Here is a 15777-nt window from a genome sequence, read left to right as displayed (position 1 = left end):
AAACATTTAAAAAGATGAATATATTTTATTACTGCAAGGAGCTATCTGTATTAATTCAACATCACTGCTTCTGAAATTGCCAGTACTGCTGTCCCACTAATAACCAATCATCACAATAACAATTGAGAACAAACAACGTTTGTGTTTAGTTTCAAGCTGGTAACAGAGTGTAGCCATAATTTTGCACACAGATAGGCTCAGTGAAATGCAAGTGCATCCACCATCACGTGAACAATTTGATCTTGTGTTGCAAGCATTGTTTGGAACCTTAGGCTGGCAGGTGGAATGTAAAGATTTAAAAACAAAATATACTCTTCAATAATGAATTTTTCATTATGTTCTTTTTGATAATGTTTAAAGTTTCTCTAAACTGCTCGCTTTCTACACAACGAAAGGAATGTTATTTTGTGAAGGAATAGGTTGTGTTATTGGTTGTACTCTCAATTAGCAAAATAACCAATGTGCAAAAATTGGATCTTTCATAGCCCAATTTTTTTTTTATTTCACCAAACTAATTGAAATCTTATTGATGAATTGACAAGCATGCAGATGCAAAATTCAAAATGCTAAACAAAACACATTATTCAGTGATGTGGAGAAAAAATAAATTATATTTTTCCCCTCCTTCTTCCTGTGAACCACAAGGAGAAAATCAATTTCACATTTGTTTGGCTATTTGCATTACTGCCTGCTCCATGCAGCATAGTTAACCAACCAAAGAGCTGTAGCAGATATACAGATCCACTCCCTTGCATAAATAATCATGCTTATATAAGAAGCTGCTACTTTCCAGACTTTTCTGCCAACTGTCATGTATTCAGAGAAAAAAGAAATACACATTAAAAGCTTTATTTTTCACATTTACAGCCTGGATGTTTGATATGAGGAACTGCACAGTGGATTGGTGATAATTAAATATTATATTTAAAACCTACAGAACTGATAGATTGATCTATTCTATTTTCAGTTGAAGTTTTCCAAATAACCAGTGGTGTCACTATAAAGCATCCACCCTATCAACGAGTCAATCTAATTTTCAATCATTTCAAATCATTTCCTTCAATTAATGGGCATCACTAAAAAGCCCTTTCAACTTCCTTGTGTCATGATGATCATACCTTGAGTATTTTTTTCTTGAAGTACAATAATAATCTTTTCCATTGCCTCCAAATTCAAACGATGGTGAATAATGTGGGAACCTACATTCTGAAGAAAGAAACAATGCTTCCGTTTATAGGAGAGAAGGTAAATTGTTTTCTAAATGTAACAACAATTCCTTCTAAAGTAAACTACTTCTGAAACGAATTTAAACAAAACTCCCTACATTCTTCTGAACTGAAATGAAATATAATGGCCTTATGTTTATTCCACTTCTTTTAAACACTACAGTATAAAGATCTTTCCATTAACATTTCAGTGGTCTGCAGTTAACTGCTATTTGGCAAATACAAGAGCAAGTCACTACTCCAGAAGGACTTTATCATCTTGATTTTTAAAGACACTCCTTCACAAAAGTAGCTAGCCCTTGTATATCAATATTTTGAAAACCAAACTACATTTGTCATCACAATTGACATAACTGAACCTGACTAGGCGAAAGTGAGGACTGCAGATGCTGGAGATTAGAGTCGAGAGTGTGGTGCTGGAAAAGCACAGCAGGTCAGGCAGCATCCGAGAAACAGGAGAATCGACATTACAAGTAAAAGCCCTTCATCACCTGAGAAAAGTTTCTATCCACATATTTAAACCATCACAAAGACTGTCGATTTGTACATTGACTTTTTCCCTGTCTCAGCTCATTTGCTGATGAAACCCTCACTCATAGCTTTGTTAATTCCAGGCTTGATCTTTCTAGTGCACCTCAAGCTGGCCTCCCACCTTCCGCCCTCAATAAAATGAAATAATTGAAAACTTTTCTGCTCATGTCTTTACTCTCACAAAGTCCTGTTCCTCTATCAGCGTTCACTGCCTTAGATTGGTTCACGATCAAACAATATCTCAATTTTAAAATTTTTAACCATATGTTGAAATCATTTCATTTGTCCTCATCTTTATAATCTCACCCAGACGCACAATTCACGGCAATCTGAATTGGTCAAAATCTTACCTCTTGAGTATCCTGAATTTTAATTCATCCTCCTCTGTCACTGTGGGTTGTTTCCCTCATAGCCTAATTGCCCCGAGCTCTTGAATTCTCTTCGTACACCTCTCTGCCTCAATACCTTGCATTCCTCTTCAAAGATCTTACAATCATGAGAAATAGAGGCAGGAGCAGGCCATTTTGTCCCACAGGCCTGCTCTGTCACTCATGGATGATCTGACTGATTCATTTTACTGCCTGATTCCCATAACCCTTGATGTATGGGGATACACTGAGTACTCAATAAAGCACCCTCAGAATCTTACTTACTTCCATGAGATCATCCTTTATTTTTAAAAATTCAAATGAGTACAGGGCCAACTCAATTATACTTTTTCTCAAAAGGCAACTCTTTCATTGCAAAACTAAGCTTCGTGAACCATCTTTAAAGCATGTCCAATGCAAAACTGTATACAGTATTTGTGAGGTTGTGGTTCTAATGCCCTCTAGTTGTTGCAAAACTTTCCTACATTTAAGCTATATGCCTCTTGCAATAAAGTCCAACATTCCATTTGCCTTCCTGTTGCACGTCCACACTAGGTGGTCTAGTGTCACAATGTTACTGCTCTGGGTTCAGGCCCCATGCCAGAACCAATGTTCAAGGAAGGTAATTTCACAATGGGCTGAATAGGTTGAGTATCAACCTGCAAATTCTTTCAACACATGTTAATCACATGCATTTGGAGTGGGGGAGATTCCTTGTCAGCCATGTGATGGGAAGAAAGTTGGAGTCCTTATCCATCACCATCCAAAGCTCCAAGCTATAACATGCATGTGAGTGTATATGCTTCCACAGATACTTTGACATACAAGGATACCTAGATCTCTCTTTATAACAACATTCTGTAATATTCTTTCAGTCAAAGTGGACAAATTCACACTTATTCGAAATATTACATCTTTTCTGACTCACTTACGTTAGCTACATCCCTTTACAGATTTGTTGTATCTTCCTCACATCTTACTTACCCCTTCATTGTATTGTCAGTGGCCACACTGAAGTTTGTCTCTTCATCTAACCATTTATGATAGACTTTAAATATTTGAGGTCCTCAAATGAGTTCCTGCAGTATTTTGTTGATTACAGTTTTTCAGCCTGAAAATTATCCATTTATCCTACCTCTGCTTCCTGTTTGTTAATCAGACCATGCTAACATGAGCTCTTATCTTATACCTTAACTTTTTATGAGACACCCTTATCAAATGCCTTTGAAAAATCCTTATACACTACTTCAACTGAATGTCCTTTAACTACCATGCTTGTTATTTCTTCCAAGAACTATAATAAATTTGTTAAATGTAACTTCCCTTAATAATGTTGGCTCTGCCTGATTGCACTATAATTTTCTAAATCTACTGCTTAACTTCCTTAAAATGGATTTTTAGCATTTTTCTAATGACAGATATAGAGCTAACTGCCTATAATTTCAGGCTTTTAGTCTCATTCCTTTTTAAAATGGAGATTTTATGTTAATTGTCTTCCAATATGTTGAGACTTTTCCAGAGTTTAAGAAATTTTGGAAGATTACAACCAATTTGTCCATTATCTCCATATACACTTATTTAAGATCACCCAAAGAGTATTTGTTAGCCATTAGTCTCATTAGTTTTACCGATATCATTTCTCTAATGATTATCACCTCTGATTACCAATTCTGAGGATGGGTTCCTGGACCTGAAACATTAACTTTGATTTCTCTCCTCAGATGCTGCCAGACCTTGTGACAAACCTGTTCCTTTGACAAGGTTAGATTGTCCTTGGCTTTTTTCAGAGAGATTCTAAATGACCTAAGGCTCCTACTTGGCTCAGTTTGAAAGGGTTATTGGGGCCTTTTTTGTTTACCCCTAACAGATAATGCCTCTGGCCAAAGCCTTTCATGCCTTGAAAAAAACTGGTATAATCAAAGGGCTATGGAGCTAGCCTTGGTTTAGGTTAGAGTTAATTGCAGCAGAGCATGTGTGAAAAAGGTTGCTGAACTCTCTGACATGAAACCTGTAAGGTTTTTGTGTCATTTTTAATCTTTGTGCTCAGGAGTCTATTTATGGGGATTGTTGCAAGTATCTTTGAAACAGCATCATTAAGTCGGAGATAGTTTGTTGGGTTTGGAATGGATAAGTTATCCGGTATTCTATTTTCTGTTCTTTGTGCTTCATGCTGTAATTTTGTAAATGAATTCTGTTTGTTTATAACTTGACAGTCGGACCAGATCATTCTTTCCGGGAATATCCACTATGCCCTTATCAAAAACAAATAGCAAAGTTACGGTATGGGCTACCTGCTTCAAAATGTTTTGAGGTGTCAGGTCTGGCCATAACAACCTGCTGAGCTATTCCAGCAATTTCATTTTTGTTTTCCATCCACAGTTCTTTTTTTTTAATTCTCTAATGATTATGATTGTTTTAAGTTCTTTCTTCCATTTCATGCGTTGTATTTCCATTATTTTTTTGAATCTTCTACTGTGAAGACAGATACAAAACATTCATACACATCTCTACCATTTCCTAGTTTCCTAATATTAAATATCCAGTCTTATTCTCCAAGGTACCAAATTTATTTTGAGCAAAACTTTTCCTAATTATGGACTTGTAGAACCTTTTACTGCCTGACTTTAAATTTTTTGCTAAATTTCCCCAATACCTATCCATTTTGTCTTTTAGGCATTCTTTATTGATTCAATATACACACACATATACACTCTCTCTCGCAGATACTCACAAACCTCCCCCCACCACACATACACATACACACACACACACACAAATCCACATGCACACATACGTATACACTTTTGTGGGGTGAATTTGTACTTGCAGAGTTACATTGTACTTTGCTCAAAAACTGCATGAATCCATGTAAGATTCTGTTAATTCATATTTTTATATTAGAATCAGTCTAAACATTATGGCACAGACAGCAGCACACAGGGGCTAATACAATAACATTATAATCTGGGCTGACACCAATTGTTAAAGTTAACCTGAAAATGTAACTTTTTAAAAACGTTTTGTGATTTGCATATGAAAGAAGTGAAACTATCATGGTCATTCTAACAGATGAGAGACTCAACAAACAATCAAGGTATTTTTCAATGTATAATTTCAGTTACATCACACTGTAAACTTTTGCTATAAATTCTGTGTCTTACAGTTGTGTACTCCACAACCACCTGATGAAGGAGCAGCGCTCTGAAAACTAATGCTTCCAATTAAACATTTTGGACTATAACCTGGTCTTGTGTGATTTTTAAATTTGTACACCCCAGTCCAACACTGGCATCTTCAAATCCTGAATATTCAGGTCCAGGATTTGCTCACCTTGCAACTATGTTGCAATGACTTTTGTTATACTCATTTATTATGGATGGTCCTATTAGTTCATCCATATTGATAAACGTACTTTGCACATGCAGATAAAGAGCGTTTAATTGTGCATTTTTAACATTTTCCCAACTCTGGTTTTAATTGATGGTGCATTCTTCAGTTATCTGCTTGGTATCCTATTACCCTTTGTTTGTTATTTCCTGTATTGTTACTTTTGTCCTTTAGCACCTTATCCTTTAAATTTGCAAACCAGTAAGACATTATATGGATCCTCTTGCTACTAAGGCCCTTAAAATCTCCCTCTCTGACTAAGCTATTGGTCATATGATTTAATTTCTTATGTGATTTATTATCATATTTCATTTATATTGTTCCTGCAAAGCAGGTTAGGATGTTTACTGCATTATGGTTTGTGTGTAAGTATAAGTTGCCATTTTTCCAGAAGAATTCCTTTTCTCACTGCATAATAATCACGTTGCACTTATAACAACTTGCCTCGCAATACTTCAAAACCTAAAAGTTCAAGTGCAAGTTATTTGCTGTGCTCTGGAAATATCTGGCCTGTTTTGTGTATCATTTTCATAGTTGTTAAATGCACATTGCTCAGTTATTTTGGGGCTGTGGAAGCAGTTGTGTGCAGTGCATCAGCCATTGAGAAATCTGACGAACATATGTAGGCTAATGGCCAGCTCTCAGGGTTTCCAAAAACAATGAGACACCTTATACAATGTGTGCATGAAATGGGTTGTTGGTGGATGGAACTCTTGGGGGAGGATGGGCACAACTAGGAGAAAGAGACAGAGTTTTGTTAACTGAAAGAATTAAGAAATGTGAGACAAAGGCAAGTACATAAATTCATGGCTAAGATCAGTCCCGATAACACTGAAAAGTGGAACAGGCTTGAAAAACTGAATTCTACCAGGAAAACAGTCAAACAATTGCAGAAGGAGGGGGAAAAGTATCAAAGAAAGAGAGGAAGCTCACGTGGAACAAGATAAAGGGAACAGCCCCCCATGAATAATTAAATCACAGCTCACACTCTTACTACTTAAGGGTGGAAAGGTTACCCTGAAAACCTGTGGGACACCTATTAACCCAAGGAGCTGTCCTTGAGTACCTGTGAAATGAAAATCTGCAATCAAGCGTTGAATCCAATTAACTTAAATAAACACTGCATATTTCTATCCCTGAAAAGTGTACAAGACCAATGCTGTAAATTACATTTGGATCAGGCTCCAATACCAACAGACTTAAGGTAACACATTTCATTTCTCGCTTACGAAGATGTGCTAACGTTTTGCTCTTAAATGAATATTTATGCTCCGCTGATGCATTAGGAGAAATCATGAAGCAATCTGTGCAAGGAATCTGACTGGATTGCATCAAATAAATGCATTTTTCTGAGAAAAAGAGGTTGAATTCTGATGAGGAAATAATTTGTGCGTTGCAGTCAGGTGTGGAACTACCTTCATGTGTATGCTAACGACAGTGTGCTCCAATTATCAAACACACTGACCTGGAATTTCTGCTTGATTGTGCATGGTTTTTTTCTGTCACAACTCACCTTATAAATCTGTAACTGGCACAAAAGATTGCAGAATTTTAAGAGAAATTGTATTCTGCAGTCCATTGTGCTAGCTTATGTTTGGGGAAAAAAATCAGTCCAGAAGTGGGACCTGCCCACAACATGGACCATATTCCTCAGGGTGAATTAATCACAAATGATATTTACACTTCTTGCAGGTTTTTGCAGGACTAAGAAATTATTCAGAAACTATTCTGGGCTGTATCTTACCAAATGTAATTGCCTCTTTGTCTCACTATGTTATACTATCTTGTTCAATGTTAAGGATCTGGATTTAGAGAAATCACTTTTGGAACGTACAGATGATACTTGCATTCATTGAGCTGGGAGCAACTGTCCACAATATTTTTCTAATAAGGCTTCAGACAGAAACAAAAACAAAGTATGAAGCATTGGGAATTTATAGAGACAGAAGACTTTGCCATGCAATTTGTATTAAATACTGGTAAATATTATTAGTAAGCCAGTTATAAGGGGGACATGACATAGAAACTAGGAGCAAGAGTAGGTCATTCGGTACTTTGAGCCAGCTTCCTAATTCATTATGATCATGACTGATCATCCAGCTCAGTAGCCTGTTCCACCCTTTCCCCCATATCTTTTGATCATTTTAGCAGCAAGTGCTATATCCAACTCCTTCATGAAATCATACGATGTTTTTGCCTTGATTGCTTTCTGTGATAGCAAATTCCACAGACTCACCACTCTTTGGGTAAAGACATTTCTCTGCATCTCAGTCCTAAATGGATTACTCTGTATCCTTAGGCTGTGACCTCTGGTTCTGGACTCCCTGTCATTGGGACCATCCTTTCTGCCTCTACCCTGTCCTAGTGGTGTTAGATTTCTATAAAATTCATGAGTTTTTTCTACATTATTTCTGCAAGTGGCATTTGTAGGGATCGGCAAAATCCTGAATTTTACAACTGCTCAAATGTTTCTCCATCTCACAGAAAAACATCGGTCAGTGTGGCACATCACCCAGATCATTTGACTCATCATATTTTCCAAACTGTGCATACAGCAGCTTAAACTGACTCATCATATTTTCCAAACTGCGCATACAGCTGCTTGAACGGCCTCATCGTACTTTCTAATCTCTGCATATAGCAGCTTCAACCTATTTAGGCAAGTAAGTAATCGAAAGCTCTGTTTTCTGAATGTCAGTGAATTTATACCTATTTTAATACCTGTTTGCAACTGTGTTCTTAAAAGTACCTCGCATTTTGCCAGTTTCACTTCATATTATTCCTACAGGGTTTTAAAGAGGGTCACTATTAAAGGCTAAGTAGAAAACCATACCATATAAGCATGAAGCGCAGAAAATACTCAATAACTGTCAAACTTTGGGATAGATCTGAAAGAAAATTTAATGTAGCTCTCAATTTCTTAATTAAGGACAAGCTTGCAACTTGTAGTGCTTCTCAGAAAAGTGGCATAGTCAAGATAAAATATGTTTAAATCTTGATAAACTACACCATTTCTCCAATCTGAATAGTGTTTCTCAGTTGGCAATGGATGGACATTACAGAGCTTTATTTGATACGTTCACAGTTACTGTTTAGACCATGTAAATAGTTTATTTTCTGGATTATATCCAATTGAAAAGTAAATGGTGTTCTTACCTTCAGATCAGATTACTTTCCAGGAAATGTCCCCTTCTTTTTACAATTCTGTAAAAATAAAGCATGATGGTTAAAATGCTAATTGTTGATAGAGACTTTTAAGAAACAATGATTGGAAGATGAACGATATATTTTCCTCAATTCTTTTGTGCTTTTGCAATGCATAAATAACATTACATAACACTTAAATGCACAAAAGAACAGACATTGCCATTCCAGCAGTAAAAGTAGTATTCAGTGGCTTCAACTTATTTTAGTGAATTTATGAAAAGCCAAATTCTAATGCAGTGACTACTCAAATGGTACTCTTGGACGTAACACTAGTTGTATTACACATTAGTGGGACTGGAGAGTTGGTAGCTGGATGACCCTTCAAAGATGACTTCTCTTTATGCAGCTGTGATATTGTCCTTAATCAGTAATGCAACCCCCCCACACGTTTTAGAGGGCAAGATGGTCGTGCTTTCTTGAAAGTAGGTCATCTTAGCTTCAGGATATCTCTGCAGGAGTTCTTTAATATACTGTCCTATGCCCGACCATCTTCAGCTGCTTAATCAGTGACCTTCCCATCATCATAGGTTAAAAGTAGGATGCTTGCTGATGATTGCTCAATGTTAGAACTGGAATTACAATTAAAATTAGCTTTATTGTCGCATGAGTACAGACAAAAGTTTACCAATCATCACGTATGGTGCCATCTTAGGTACAAATGTACCTAGGTACAGATTTGTAAGTACAAATTCTTAGGGAAAAATTAGAAAAATAAAGAAATAAAATGTCCAGTATTTCAGACCTTCACATCATCTTAGGTATAAAAGCAAAAAACATAGAAATATATTTGAGAAATAAAGAAATAATACATTTAGAATAACAGTCCCTTCAGTACGTGCTGGGTTTAACGTCAGGGCTCTCGAGGCCAGGAATGTTAGGAGTCTACTCTGGAATCACCTCACGGCCAAGAGTCTGAGCTAAGCCCAGGAGTCCACACTGGCTTCACCTTGAGGCTCATGAGGCCAGGAATCTGTGCTGGGGCCGGGAGTCACGATGACATCATGTGAGGCTCTTAAGGCCAGGAGTCCATGCTGAGGCCAGGTGTCCACGTAAGGCCAGGTGTCCGTACCGAGGCCAGGTGTCCATGCTGAGACCAGGTGCCTGTACTGAGGCCAGGTGTCCATAGTGAGGCCAGGTGACCTCAGCATGGGCACTTGGTCTTAAACGGACATCTGGCCTAAGCATGGACACCTGGCCTTAAGCTGACGCCTGGTCTTAGCATGGACACCTGGCCTTGAGCGGACACCGGGCCTCACTGTGGACACTTGGCGTCAGCACAGACGCCTGGCCTTATGCGAACACCTGGCCTCAGCATGGACACCTGGCTTCAGTGCGGATACCTGGCCTCAGTACGGACACTTGGCCTCAGCGCGGACACCTGGCCTCAGTGCAGACATATGGCCTCAGCAAGGACACCTGGCCTTATACGAACACCTGGCCTCAACGCAGACACCTGGCCTCAGCAAGGACACCTGGCCTTTTACTAACACCTAGCCTCAGCGCAGACACCTAGCCTCAGCATGGACACCTGGTCTCAGCATAGACACCTGGCCTTATGCGGACACCTGGCCTCCATGTGAACACTTGGCCTCAGTGCGGACACCTGGCCTCAGTACGGACACCTGGCCTCAGCACGGACATCTGGCCTCAGTGCGGATACCTGGCCTCAGTACGGACACTTGGCCTCAGCACGGACACCTGGCCTCAGTGCGGATACCTGGCCTCAGTACGGACACTTGGCTTCAGCGCAGACACCTGGCCTCAGCGCAGACATATGGCCTCAGCAAGGACACCTGGCCTTTTACTAACACCTGGCCTCAGCGCAGACACCTAGCCTCAGTGTGGACACCTGGTCTCAGCATAGACACCTGGCCTTATGCGGACACCTGGCCTCCATGTGAACACTTGGCCTCAGTGTGGGCACCTGGCCTCAGTGTGGGCACCTGGCCTCAGCATGGACACCTGGCCTCAGCATGGACACCTGGCCTTATGCGGACACCTGGCCTCCACATGGACACCTGGCCCTACAGGGACACCTGGCCTTATGCGGACCCCAGCCTCAGTGGATACCTGGCCTTACACAGACACTTAAGGCCAGTTGTCCATGCTGTTAAGTGTCTGTGCTGAGGCTACGTGTCCGTGCTGAGCTAGGTATTCACACTAAGGCCAGGTGTCTGCTCTGAGGCCAGGTATCCACGCTGAGGTCAGGTATCCACACTAAGGCCAGGTGTCAGCACTGAGGCCAGATATTCACGCTAAGGTCAGGTATTCACACTAAGGCCAGGTGTCTGCTCTGAGGCCAGGTATCCACGCTGAGGTCAGGTATCCACACTAAGGCCAGGTGTCAGCACTGAGGCCAGATATTTACGCTAAGGTCAGGTATCCACACTAAGGCCAGGTATCTGCTCTGAGGCCAGGTATCCACACTAAGGCCAGATATCTGCACTCTGGCCAGGTGTCTTCACTGAGGTCAGGTATCTGCACTGATGCCAGGTGTCTGCGCTGAGGCCAGGTATCTGCGCTGAGGCCAGGTGTCCGTACTGAGGCCAGGTGTCCGCACTGAGGCCAGGAATTCCGCACTGAGGTCAGGTCTTTGCATGGAGGCCAGGTTTCTGCACGGAGGCCAGGTTTCCGCACCGAGGCCAGGTGTCTGCACTGAGGCTGTGTGTCTGCACTGAGGCCAGGTATCCACACTGCGGCCAGGTGTCCACGCTGAGGTCAGGTGTCTGCATTGAGGCCGTGTGTCTGCACTGAGGCCAGGTGTCCCTGCTAAGGCCAGGTATCCATATTAAGGACAGGTATCCACACTAAGGCCAAGTATCCACACTGAGTCCAGGTGTCCGTGCTGAGGCTGGGATTCCACGTATGGCTAGGTGTCTGCACTGAGGCTAGGGGTCCACACTGAGACTAGGTGCTCGCACTGAGGCCAGGTGCTCGCACTGACGCTGGCAGTCTGCAAAATGCCAGAAGTCTGCTCTGAGGCCAAGAGTTCTCACTGAGATTTGGAGTCTGTGCCGAGGCTGGAGGTTCTCGTTGGTTTCACGAAAAAAGAAGACAAAGAAAATAACATGAAGGAAAAGACAAAAACATAACAGAAACATTTAGCACAATTCATGGCTCATCAGATACTGCAGTAGTCAATGTTGATATGCAGTAAGACCTGGCCATTATCCAGGCTTGAGCTGGTAAGTGGCAAGTAGCATTTGCACCAAACAGGTGCCTGGCAAATACCATCGCTAACCAGAAAGAATCTAACCATTGCATTCAATGGCATTACCATCACTGAATCCCCCAATGTCAAAATCCAGGGGTAAGGGTTGTTACCTGCCATGATTGGGACAAGGTTGACCTCATTGATTTGTTAACCTGGGCCAGTCAGGAGGTTTCTGGCTGACCAATATAACCAGGAGAGTTGCCGATTGCCTGCCCCTCTTCTGCAGTTATGTCAACGCCCGGGTGTCCCTGGAGAAAGAGCACGCGGTGTCCACCAACACCTTTGAGCTGTTCAGGGAGAGGTGGGCACTGCAGGGAGTGGAGTGTATTATTTCCCCCTCCAACTCTATTTTGATTTAATCCCTGCCCTCCCCTTCACTGTTTGATCACACAGCATTGCCCTCTAAGAAGGACACTGCTTGTTACTGGCCACTTGGGTGTTTCCTTTCTTCCTGGTGGTGGAAATCTAATAAAGAGTTGTACACCTTATGTCTTTCACTATGTCTCACACCTACACACACTGGGGAAAATATTAGTACCAGTTAGGTGGTAGTTTGGGGGCATTATATATATCCAAAAAAAAACAGGAGACTCCCCCTCCAACTCTATTTTGATTTAACCCTGCCCTCCCTTTCACATTTTTGATCACGCAGCATTGCCCTCTGATGAGAAGGACACTGCTTGTCACTGGCCACCCTGGTGTTTCCTTTCTTCCTGGTGGTGGAAGATTAGATTAGATTATTAGATTACATTACAGTGTGAAACAGGCCCTTCGGCCCAACAAGTCCACACCGACCCGCCAAAGCACAACCCACCCATACCCCTATATTTACCCATTACCTAACTCTACGGGCAATTTAACATGGTCAATTCACCTAACCTGCACATCTTTGGGATTGTGGAAGGAAACCGGAGCACCTGGAGGAAACCCACGCAGACACGGGGAGAATGTGCAAACTCCACACAGTCAGTCACCTGAGGCGGGAATTGAACCCGGGTCTCAGGCGCTGTGAGGCAGCAGTGCTAACCACTGTGCCACCGTGCCGCCCACGAAATTGAATAAAGATTTGTACATCTGTTGTCTTTCATTGTGTTTCACACCAACACACACACACACACACACACAAACACACACACACACCATGGATTGGGAAAAAGTATGAACTGGGTTTCCTCCGAATGCTCCGGTTCCCTCCTACAATCCAAAAGATGTGCAGCTCAGGTGAACTGGCCATGCTAAATTGCCATTGTGTTAGGTGCATTAGTCAGGAGTAAATATAGGGTAGGGAAGGGTCTGGTGGGTTGCTCTTTGGAGGTTTGGTGTGGACTTGTTGGGCCAAGAGTCTTGTTTCCATACTGTAGGGAATCTAATCAAACCATTTAAAGATTAGAATCTCCTCAGAAAAAAAATATAACCAGGAGATTAGAATCTCCTCAGATCAGGCGACTGACTTTGTGCTGGCTGATGCCACAGTCAGTGCGTTCCTGCTGGTAGGAGGAAAGTTTCTTTGTCTTTTCCCCCTTGTTTAGGAAAGCTATTTGTTCTCTTTTTTGGGTTTCACTATTGTTTGTGTTTATTTTTTTCTTTATTTTGAGCTGTGCTATAACCAGGAGACTATGCTCACTACTGCTGCATGGGAGTACGGGGGAGGAGGGGGTGGGGTGGGGGGGGGGGGGGGGGGGGAGGGGGAATAATATGGATATAACCAGGGCATTTGAATCTCTTCAGTTCAGAGACTGACTCTGAGCTGGCTGGCCACAGTACTGTGCACAAGCAAATAAAGGGTGACTTGGTGATGGGACACCAGCCTCATTACCATTGATCAGAAACTGAACAGATTGAACCACATAAATAATATAGCTACAAGCACAGGTCAGAGGCTCGGAATCCTGTAATGAGTAATTCATCTCCTGACTCCCCAAAACCTGTTCACCATTGACAAGCCACAAGTCAGGAATGTGATGGAGTACTCCTCACTTGCCAGGATAGATACAGCTCCAACTAACTCAAGAATATTAATACCATTGAGGACAAAGCAAACCACTTCATTGGCATCGCATTCACAAGCATCCACTCTCTCCATCATGGATGCATAGTGATTGCAGTGTGTAACATTTACAAGATGCATGGCAGAAATACACCAAACCTCCTTATACAGCACCTTGCATACCCACAACCGCTACCATCTAGAAGGACTTGCATGGTAGATACATAGGAACACCATCATCTGCCAGTTTCCTGTCCAAGCCATTCACCATCCTGACCATGAAATACATTGCCATTACTTCAGTGTTGCTGGGTGCCTCCCAATAGCATTTTGGGGTTGCCAACCTCAAACAGAAACATGCAAACACAGCAACTAAGAGCAGGTTATTTAGCCCTTTAAGCCTGCTCTTTCATTCAAATAATCACGTGATCCATTATCTCAACTCCATATTCCAATTTTCTCCACAAAACACTTGATGGCTTTAATACCTAAAATATCTCTCTCTTTCTTGAATAAATGGAGTGACCTGGCCTCCATTGTCTTCTCTGGTCCAGAATTTCACAGATTACTATCCTTTGAGTGAAGAAATGTGTTCTCAGTCCGAAATGCCCTACTGCATATCCTGGTTTTAGATTTCCCAAACAGGGAAAACATCCTTCTTGCATCTCGTCTTTCCAGTCCTGTTGGTTTGTTATACATTTCCATTAGATCTTCCCTCACCCTTTGAAACTCTAGTGAATACAGGTCCAGTTGAACCAATCTGTCTTCACAGGATAGTTCTGCCATCCCTGGTATCAGCCTAGTGAACCTCTGCTGCACTCGCTGTATGTCAAGTATATCCTTCCTTAGGTAGGGAGGCTAAAACTGCATGCAACACTCGAAGTATGGTCTCACTGAGGCCCTGAACAACTGCAGTAAGATGTCCCTTAATTCTGATCTCGAAATTCTCTTAAAAAAAAAGGCTTTCCTAACTGTGCCTGCTGTCTACTTTCATTGACTAGTGTACAAGGACAACATTTCCAAACGTATCACTATTTAAACGATATTCTGCCTTTCTGTTTTTCATACCAAAGTGAATAACTTCCATGCTATACTGCTTTTGTTTTGTGTTTGCTCACTCATTCAACTTGTCTAAATCACCTTGAAGCCTCCTTACTCAGTGGACAACCTGAATGAGTACGCCACCATTGTCACAGAGTTCACTCGCAAGTTTATGGAGGACTGCCCGCCAAAGAAGTTAATCTGAGTGCTCACCAACCAGAAACCTTGGATGAACTGGAAAATCCATTGCCTACTGAAGACCTAGTGGGCAGCATTCAAGTCAGATGATCCAAACCTATTCAGAAAATCCAGAGATGAACTCTGCAAAGCCATCAGACATGACAAGGGACAGTACCAGACCAAGTTAGAGACCCAGACCAACCATAAGGACACCCACTGCCTGTGGCACAACATAACAGGATACAAGATGAAGCAGAACAAGATAGTGGACAAAGACACATCCCTCCCTGTGGTGCCCAATACTTTCTATGCTCAGTTCTAGCAGAATGCCAGTGGTGTAGTGTCACATGCTCTGACAGGCCTGGATGTACCTGCTCCTTCTGTCACCACTGCAGACGTCAGATCGGTCTTCCTGGGAGTCAACCCAAGGAAAGCGAGGAGCCCGCACAGAGTCCCGGCCTTGCACTTAGATCCTGGGTGGATCAATTGACAGAGGTATTCACAGACGTCTTCAACCTCTCCCTCCGACAAGGCAAAGTCCCCACCTGCTTCAAGAAGGCCACCACCACCCCCGTAGCTAAGAAAGCACAAGCAACATGCCTTAATGACTACTGCCCTGTGGCTCTGATCTCAATA

General features: G+C 41.8%; 1 protein-coding gene across 9 annotated transcripts in view; it reads right to left on the bottom strand.

Annotated features, from left to right (window-relative positions):
• The window catches only part of tnrc6c1 (trinucleotide repeat containing adaptor 6C1), a 693384-nt gene that overhangs the window by 601909 nt on the left and 75698 nt on the right, over positions 1 to 15777 (bottom strand). For 8 of the 9 annotated variants that reach the window (XM_088000550.1, XM_088000552.1, XM_043714631.2 and 5 more), the window contains one exon: positions 8669 to 8716. The gene's annotated coding sequence lies outside the window, so the exon portion shown is untranslated. Of the gene's footprint in view, positions 1 to 1118; positions 1134 to 8668; positions 8717 to 15777 lie in introns of those variants that run through there. The other variant, XM_088000548.1, reaches the window with a different exon arrangement.

This window comes from Chiloscyllium plagiosum, unplaced genomic scaffold (genome assembly GCF_037043375.1).
Source record: "Chiloscyllium plagiosum isolate Xiang-an unplaced genomic scaffold, Cpla_swu_hap1 HiC_scaffold_25, whole genome shotgun sequence".
Classification (NCBI taxonomy): domain Eukaryota; kingdom Metazoa; phylum Chordata; class Chondrichthyes; order Orectolobiformes; family Hemiscylliidae; genus Chiloscyllium; species Chiloscyllium plagiosum.
The sequence above is the reverse complement of the archived record's forward strand: the minus strand, read 5'-3'. Positions and strand labels throughout refer to the sequence as shown.